A 9388-nucleotide genomic window follows, 5' to 3' on the forward strand; every position below is an offset into this window, starting at 1 on the left:
CCCCCCCAAGCGTGAGGGATGGTGCCTGGGGGGTGGCAGCACCACTTAGCTTGGCGGAAATAGGGGAGCACGGCTGGCGTGGCCTACCCTCTGGGACTGGCATGATGGCCATCGCCTGCTTCAGGGCTGAAGTTTCCCCACCCCAAATGCTTGTGTTTTCACCCAACAGTTTGTGAAATGCAGAAGGACTTCTTAGCCCCTCTGTGCCGAAGGTGAGTGCCTACCTGCTCACCTTCATACCTTTCAATAAACTTCTGCTCGTTTTTGTGCAAGACCTGTGGCTTTGGAGTGGCACCTGGCCAGAGTCCCAGCAGCTCGCCCTCTTGAGATCTGTGGAGCCCTGAGGCTGGGCTGCACTCACTGCCGTCCCAAATAAGCGCAGTTCCCTTTGACGTCCGCTCTGAGCACTGCAGGTTTAAGTGTAAAAAAGCAGGTTAAGACAGCTTCTGCTGCGATTGTTCTGACTGCTGCCAAGAGGCCGGCCTGCCCTGCCTTCCCGTCTTGAGCAGAGCTCCCCGGAGGCTGCCATGGTCATGTGGAAGGAGACTTGTGCGTCTCCTGGCGCAAGCAGGGCAGGAGACCCTTGGCTGGAGGCTCCTCTGCCTTCTCTGCCATGGATTCCTGCACTGCAGGGGGCTGGACGGAGGACCCTGGAGTATCCTTCCGCTCTACACTGCTACCATTCTTCGGAGGAAGCGGTCTGTCTACTTCCTGACAAGCCTGGCCCTTTGGTCTTGCTGAGGGAGGGGAGCCAGCTTCCAGTTTCTGGGAGGTCCATTTTGGGCACAGGGTACCCTTGAGCCCCTCGTCCCACCTCCTCCCACTTTCTTCCTCAAAACCACCCTCTTCCTCCTCCACGCTGGGCCCTGTACCTTCCCCTCTGCTTCTTTACTTTCTTGAATATTTCTATCCTTTCTCACTCGTTGTCTGGCCTTGCCTCCGCCATGTCTGCCTGGCATCACCTTCTCTGCCACTTTGATACTCCTCTCTGTGCCTCTTGCCCCACTCCTGATGCCAACTTGCCCAAAATCAAAATGAAGCAGGATTTCTGGAGAAGGTCATCACCTGCAGCAGAGGCCTCCCTAGGAGTTGGGGGGAGGAAGGGATGCAGAAACCCCACTGCTGCTTGGCACCTCTGGGCTGCCGGCTCCTGGAAGGCGGACTGGGGAGGGAGAGCTGGGGGGGGGGTGCAGCATTTTGCCCTCTCACAAGCATCTCTCAGGAGATGTGTATGCATCGTGGACATTTGGGGACGTCCTCCTCAGACCTTTCAGGTTTTCCCCATGGAATCATTGCAGAGAGAAAAACTTGCCTGGGTAGGTTTTCCTTTGGCTCAAACTCCTGGTGTGAAACTGTCTTGGTTGGTGGTCTGCTTCCTTTCATATAAGAGCTCCGATAACATCCTGAGGAATCTTCTGCAAAAAGGATGGCTGGAGGGCTTTGTTCTGAGCAGACAGGTGCGGGGTTGCAGTGTGAGCTACCTGCCAAACAGGTAGTTGCTGAATCCCAGGAGCAGGGCATCACCAACAGACTAGAGTAGGTACAAAAGAGAGAAGAGTTGCACGAAGCACTTGTAAGCAAAAGGGAAAGGGGATAAAAAGGATGAACAAATAGCAGCCACGACAGTGCTGATATCAACCGTTTTCATTTGCAAACCAGAGCAAAATGCGGGCACTCCCTGCCAGGTGGGCACTGATCTCAGGCTGGGCAGAATTCTGAGTGGCTTCAGCAAGAAACCTTCTGAGCCTGAGCCTTGTGTGGCAGAGGCAGCTGCTGCATCCTAACCAACTCCCAGCCCAGGCTGTCAGGGGCGGCTATGAGAAGCAGAGCCTCAGGTCTCTGCTCTGGAATTCCCCAGGGAAGACAGCCCAGTCACAGCTGACAAACCTCATGCACCCTTTGAAGTGCCAGGAGGACGGAAATCCTGTTTGCCATCAATCGGCGTTTGCAGAGGGCGACCAATCTCCTGTGACAACAGAGGAAACCTGGGGATTTTTAACTTTCTCTGGGTTGACTCTTCTTATTCGCTTAGAACTGAGAAGCCCCTGCCCAGGGTCTTGTACTGTTGTTTCTGGTTATCTTATGAATACTGCAGGATTAATTATATTCCAATTATTTCATCACTAAATAATTAAATAACAGTTTAGTCACTGAATAATTAAGACAACGAACCTAATACAGAGTGGGCCCTTCCATTGGGCGATGTTTGAATAAACTCAGATTCTCACACACTGAAGAAACATATTTCCCTAATGAAAAGGGTTTTGTAGTTTTCAAAGTCTTGCCATTTTACAATTTAATTTTTAAAGGCCACTGAGCCGTTTTCATTCCGCATCAGTGCTGTGATTACACTCCTATGCACCCAGTCAAAAGATCGGCCTTCCTTCTGAGTAGGCTTGAAAGGATTTGCTTATTAAATTGAGTTGCGGTTTAATTAAATTAAATTAAATTTAGTTGAGGTGTCCCAAAGGGCCTTGCCTCGTCCTGCAGGGGAGCCTGGCCAGGGGATCCGCAGGCATCTTGCCCTGTCTGGGCTGTTGGCTGGGACCAAACAGGAGCCCCCTAGTGCCAAACTTGGATGGGAAGCTGGCCCCCCAATCTCTGGCTGGGCCACCATGTCCAAGGCAGAGAGAACAGGGCCACCCACTGCACTTGGCAAGATGAGGACTGTGGACTGTCGGGAGGAGGCGTCTTCTTCCGGAAGCTTCCTCTTCCATGCCTTTCCCTTTCTCCTAATAATAATAATTATAGTAATAATTTATTATTTATACCCCACCCATCTGGCTGGGTTTCCCCAGCCACTCCGGGCGGCTTCCAACAAAACACTAAAATACAATAACCTATTAAACATTAAAAGCTTCCCTAACCAGGGCTGCCTTCAGATGTCTTCTAAAAGTTTGGTAGTTGTTGTTTTCTTTGACATCTGGTGGGAGGCCGTTCCACAGGGCGGGTGCCACCACCGAGAAGGCCCTCTGCCTAGTTCCCTGTAACTTGGCTTCTCGTAGCGAGGGAACCACCAGAAGACCCTCGGAGCTTGACCTCCATGTCCGGGCAGAACGATGGGGGTGGAGACGCTCCTTCAGATACCCTAGGCTTGCGGATAGCAGCCTGTTCTGGGGGCTGGGGTCGGGGGAAGCTTTTTTTTCTTTATTTCCCCCCAGGGCCGGTGTGCCCTATAGGGCGAAAAATACGGTATACTGGACCGAGGCAATTTAGGGCTTTAAAGGTCAGCACCAACACTTTGAATTGTGCTCGGAAACGAACTGGGAGCCAGTGTAGGTCTTTCAAGACCGGTGTTATGTGGTCTCGGCAGCCGCTCCCAGTCACCAGTCTAGCTGCCACATTTTTATCAACTGCTGCCTCTCTCCTACCACTTCCATCCCTCCTCCTCCTCATGCACAGCCAGTCCTGCTCCAGGTTTGCAGCCAGGGAGCTGGGTCTTCAGGGTGGGCAGGAGGACTGTTAATGGAGAAATCTGAGGGCTCCCTTGGACAAAAAACAAGGACACCAGCCAGGAATCCCAGAGCAAAACAGCAGCCAGTCGGCTTGGTCTTGATTGAAGACTGTCGCGATGAGACTCCCACCTGCCACCAGGTGGAACAAGATGGAAGCCCCAAACAAAAGAGCCCCCAAACTTTTATTAGCTGCTAATCCCCAAACTACACCCCCCAAACTACATCACTAATACATCATGGTTACATCATGAAAGGGGAGGTCTGGGGGCAGGAATCTGAGCATCCTGGACCCGGCCCCATGGTTCCCCTTGCCCTCCACCAAACACAAGTGGAACAAAAGAGATCTTTACATTTCCCTGTTTCCCAGCCAAGTTCATCCCAGCCTTTTGTCTTCATCTGGGTTTGTTCTTTCTGGAATGGCTACCTGTCTGGCCCTCAGGTATCAGGAGGCCAGGGATTATCCCTCAGGCAGAGGAGCCGCTGAGGAGCTGAGCTCACAGGTCTATAGGAATTTCTGAAGTTTCCCCAGTGAGCCAGTACAGAGATACATTGATCATTTGGTATCGTGCCGCAGAGGCCCTTTGAATAGATAGGAAGAAACTGTGATAAAGTGTTTTGTGGGGACAAATCACAAAAGTCACAAAAGTGATTGTGCTGATTTTGGTAGTGGGCTGCATGTGCATGAGGGGCAACAGGAGCAACCCCAGACACGGTGATTCCCTCCCAGGAGCACCTTCCTGACAATATCCGCCCTCCCTTCCCCACAAGTGGGCGGGGTTTGCGGTATAGCAGGGCTCACCTGGGCGGGTGCCACCCACCTGCTTGAGCTGGCCTTTGACCTGCCCTCGGCCAGGGAGGACAATGGACGGCCGGCCGGGGTGGGCCCAAGGCCAATAGAAAAGAGGCTGACTCCTGTTGTCCAAGCCTCTTTTGCTGTTCTTCCTTCCAGGATCACCTTCCTGACAAAGGTGCCATCCTTAGTCTGGGGCTAAAACTGAGCTGATCCCGGCAGAGCCACTGCTGCAGTCAACCCCCCTGGCAAGGGGGCGGGGAGCCTCCATGGGAGCAGAGCCAGCCCCCACCTACCAGCCAGTCATAAGAACATCAGAAGAGCCTTGCTGGATGAGGCCGAAGGAGGGCTCCTCTAGTCCGGCATCCTTTTCTCAGTGCCGCCAAGCAGGTGCCCCAAGGGGAAGCCAGCAGGCAGGATCCGGGCACAAGAGCAGCACTCTCCCCTCCGTTGTTTTCCAGAAGCTTCGCTGTCTCCAGCTGGGGAGGGCAGAGCCCAGCTGTTGTGGCTGGCAGCCATCAATTGCCCTCTCCTCCAGAAGTGTCAGCTTGGCCCTGGGTGCCATGCCATGACATTTGTGGGTGACCGGCCCCTTCATGGGGAATTTTGTGGGTGCTGGGGCACCCAGGGAGTTGGCACCTATGTTCTGCTCCATGCCTATTGGCGTGCTTCACCTTAGACCACCCGAGCAGTTCCTCCCTAGCATCTTGCAAGGCAAGTTTCTGCCTCTGGGGTGCACCCATCCCAGTTGATTTATTGCGCGTCGGGGATTTTGCAAACTTTCTCACTGACAAAGCATTTGCAGCTCTAGATACACCTTTGCCCTGAAGGCTGATGCGACCTTTACTGCGCGTTGGCCAAAGGCAGGAGTTGATTTAGGTGTTGGCAATGCCCACGGGAGCCTCTTTGGCCTCAATCTGGGGCAGGGGGCCCATCCAGCTCAGGGAGGCCTGTGCCACCAGTTTCCACCCACCACTGCAACTGGACCACTTGGAAACTGCGGAGGGTCCAGGCAACCACACAATGGTTTGTCTGCCTGTTGTGGCCATCGGAGTGTGCCATGCAAGGCACTTCAACCCAGTGATTCCCAAACTTTGCGGGGGGCACTGCTCCCTTGCTCACCCCCAGTGCCCACGCACCCTATAAAAAGCAGTATTCAGAATAGAGGTTTGCACGACCCACTAAGGAAGATAATAACACAAGAGAATTCAAAACAGTAACAATTAATTGCACATTTATTATTATTATTATTATTATTATTAAACTAGTTAGTTTAATCAATTCAAGAAAACTGATGAAGTTGATCCAGTGGCATCAGCTTTTCAAAGTCTGATAGGCAATCCCATTTTTTACCACCCACTTCGGGAACCAATAATAATAATAATAATAATAATAATAATAATTTTATTCTTAATACCACACCCATCCGGCTGGGTTTCCCCAGCCACTCTGGGTGACTTTCAGTACATATAAAAACATAGTAAAACCTCAAACATTAAAAACCTCCTGATACAGAGCTTCCTTCAGTTATGTAGTTCTTTATCTCCTTGACATCTGATGGGAGGGCATTCCACACGGCGGGTGCCACCACTGAGAAGGCCCTCTGCCTGGTTCACTGTAACTTCACTTATTGCAGTGAGGGTACCAGCAGAAGACCCTCGGAGGGGGACTTCAGTGTCCAGGCTGAATAATGTGGGTGGAGATGCTCCTTCAACTATACTGGGCCAAGTATCCTCTTTAAACCACTGCTTTAAACAGTATTGCGAGAGAAATACCGTGGACCACCTGAATGAAAGTGGTGGAGCACTGGTGGTCCTCAGACCACTGCTTGGTGTTCTGGGCTCCCAACAGCCTCAGCTGGAGGAAGGCTGGCCTTTGCCAACTGTTGGTGCCTCTCAGGTGCTTCCCAGTCTTGCCTGGCAATCCTGGGGAAGACCTTTCGCATGCAGCGCATTTGCCCTGCCCTGAGATGTGGCCCTTCCCCAAAGCAAGGAAAGGCTTGAGGAGCCCCCAGGAGAGGCTGGAGGTGACCGTTGTTGCTGAGCATAGTGAGAGTCCTCCCAGCTTCATAGACTTGCTCCAGGCAAGGCCAAGCCAGGCTCTCACTTTTGCAAAGCGGGAAATGAACTTGCCAAGGTGCAACTGCTCATGAAAGGGCTACACCTGAATCCAACAGTCCATGCAAATCCCTCTAGAGGCCGCAGAACCTGTTTGGGTGAAGTGAGGCACGTCTTGTTCCCTTATCACTGAGTAACTGGAGATAGTCACGGCCCAGTCGGCTGCAGAGGTCAGCGTGTCCAGGCAGACTTCATTCCTGTCAGGAAGCCTGGAACGCAGACTCCTCGGCACGGCCGGGTGCGCCACGGGGACTCAACGCCAGCAGGCAGGGAGAGAGCAGGGGCTTGCAGCCCAAGAGCTGCCGTCAGGCTCCCCTGAAATGCAGGGCCCTTCGCAGGATCCTTCCAGCTAGGAGCCACCGAGAGCCCTCTTTTCCACGGAAAGGAGAAAGGTCTACTCGTCCAAACGCCTGTTGCTCTGACTTACAGGTGGGAAGAGGCTTTCTATGAGCATGTGAGAACAGGATGCTGCGCTCCCATGGGTCCCCCTTGGCCTGATCCAGCTGCAGCAGACTCTTCTCACACTCCTTCAGCAGCATCCTCCGTGATCCAGCAGAGCTCTTGGCAGCAGCAGGAGATACTATCCCACAAACGCAGAAGGAAGCCTGTTGAGGCACGTTGCAGCCACCGTGACTGTCGCCTTGCAAACCCCATCATTACCTCCCCACACGCTGCCTGCCAGACTCCGGAAGCAGGCAGGGGAGGCAGCCCTCGTGCTCTCCAGGCCCCATGAAATGACCCATAGGAAAATGGCAGGCCCTCTCAGCCTGCCTTTCTCGCCAGGTAGATTTGTATCTCGATCAAAGTCGCCTTGCATTTCTCGCTATAGGCAGGCAAGACGTGATAGGATTTTTATCCACCCAAGCTGCTCAGTAGTAGCTCTATGGTTATTTATACAGTGGTACCTCGGGTTACAGACACTTCAGGTTACAGACTCCGCTAACCCAGAAATAGTGCTTCAGGTTAAGAACTTTGCTTCAGGATGAGAACAGAAATCGTGCTCCGGTGGCGTGGCAGAAGCGGGAGGTCCCATTAGCTAAAGTGGTGCTTCAGGTTAAGAACAGTTTCAGGTTAAGAACGGACCTCCGGAACGAATTAAGTACATAACCAGAGGTAGTCTCAGGACTGTGGAGGTTTACTGCTGGAGAAGTTAGTTTCACTTCTGAGTGTTGCTTTCCTGTACTGGTGCTCCGAGGGCACAGACATGCGGATGAATTTTTTGTATATAGACTGTAAATAAAGTAGTTTTAGAGCTACTAATTGACTCTTTCTTCTGCAATGAGATTCCAGAAGACGAGCGTGCTCCTCTCAGGAGGGAGGGGTCGCTTATCACCGGTCTCTCTGGACTGAAGAAGATTTACAGCCAGAGAGTGACCACCGGAGAGACGCCCCAGTGTCTTGGGAAGGTGGTGGCCTTCCCGGGCGTTTTTTTCAACACAACGCAAATCCTGACAAACCACTGATAAACTTTCGATCTAAGGCTCCAGTCTAAGTCGTGTGGGGCTGCTTCTGGAAGTTGAAGATGCAGCCCTTTGCTGTGGCTTTTTGCAGCTGGGGTGTACATTTTAGGATGCACCTTATTTTTGTGACTGTATGTTGTTTTAAACTCTTTAAACAAGAAGGTGGTTGTGACATAATAAAACAAAACAAAAAGTTATACTGCAGTGACATCTGAAGGCGAAAAGAGGCGAAAGGAAGGACATGTCTTTTGAAAGTTAACTTTTCAAAGATTTAAAACAAAAAAAAATTCCTTCCAGTGGCACCTTAAAGACCAACTAAGTTAGTTCTTGGTATGAGTTTTCGTGTGCATGCACACTTCTTCAGATGCACACGAAAGCTCATACCAAGAACTAACTTAGTTGGTCTTTAAGGTGCTACTGGAAGGAATTTTTTTTGTTTTGACTATGGCAGACCAACACGGCTACCTATCTGTTTTCAAAGATTTGCTGGCCAGGCATGAAAGCAAAGCCCCGGAGTGGGCGGCTCTGATCAGAAACTGCCCTTGCAAATCCCACCTGCAAGGAAGGAATGCTGCCCCCCCCGCCTTCCCCCACAGCCCCTTTGAACCTCACCAAGGAGCACCTGAGCACCTGGCAAAGGATGCGGAGAAATGACTGACTGCTGGACAAAGACCTCCGTCTGCGCAAGCCTCTAAAGTAAACACCCCCCTTGTGAAGAGGCCCCTTTACAAGGCAGCTGGGGAATGCAAACCAGAGGAACTGGAAGGCCTCACAGCCACCTCCAGCCTCTGAATCAGCTCCCCTGGGCAGCGGAAGAGCAGGTGCCCAGCTGCCCAGGCGGGTGTGCTCCCGAGGGGGGCGGGACGTGGAGAGTGCCCTCCCAGGGCCAGGATAGCTGCTCGGGTGCCCAGAGCGGTGCACGTGCCCTGCAGTCGGGGGTGGAGCAAGCCACCCAGGGCGGACATTCGCGACTCCCCCAAGCTGTCAAAACGAAGGGGGGAATGCCACCAGCTCGGGGCAGGCTTGAGAGTCAGGGGCAGGTGGCGAGCCAAATGTCACCTCACTCAGGAAAGACACCCAGGGTGGTCTGCCCCCACCGCACCCCTCTTCCTTCACCCCTACCCCTGGGTAATGGGGGGGGCTGGGAGGGCCAGGCACAGGCCTGGTCTGGATGCTGCTCTTAAGATCCAGCACATGGGCTGGGGGGGCAGTTTTAAGGAGTCTGCATGTCCTTGAAGATGTGTCTACGGAGACAAGGGAGCCTGGAAAACCCACCCCCTCCCCCCGCTCCCAAAGGTGTGGGAGCTTTGTATTTTCAGCCGGAAACTGTTGGGACGGGGGGGGGGGAGCCCCTGGCTCTCCTTCAAATTAATTGCGGTCAGTTCCAAGTGTGGTGGTCGAAAGCGCAAATGATGCCTCATGCAGACCCCAGAGGGGCTTCTGGCCATCCTTAGCTGTCCTGGGCAAAACTGAAGAATCATGAATTGTGCAGGCTGTTTATGTTAGCCAGATTTAATATGTTTCCCTCAATGACAGTGAAAGGAAGATATTTAGCTCTCCCAGCAT

This window comes from Podarcis melisellensis, assembly GCF_964234715.1.
Source record: "Podarcis melisellensis genome assembly, chromosome: 7".
In the NCBI taxonomy this organism is placed as follows: Eukaryota; Metazoa; Chordata; class Lepidosauria; order Squamata; family Lacertidae; genus Podarcis; species Podarcis melisellensis.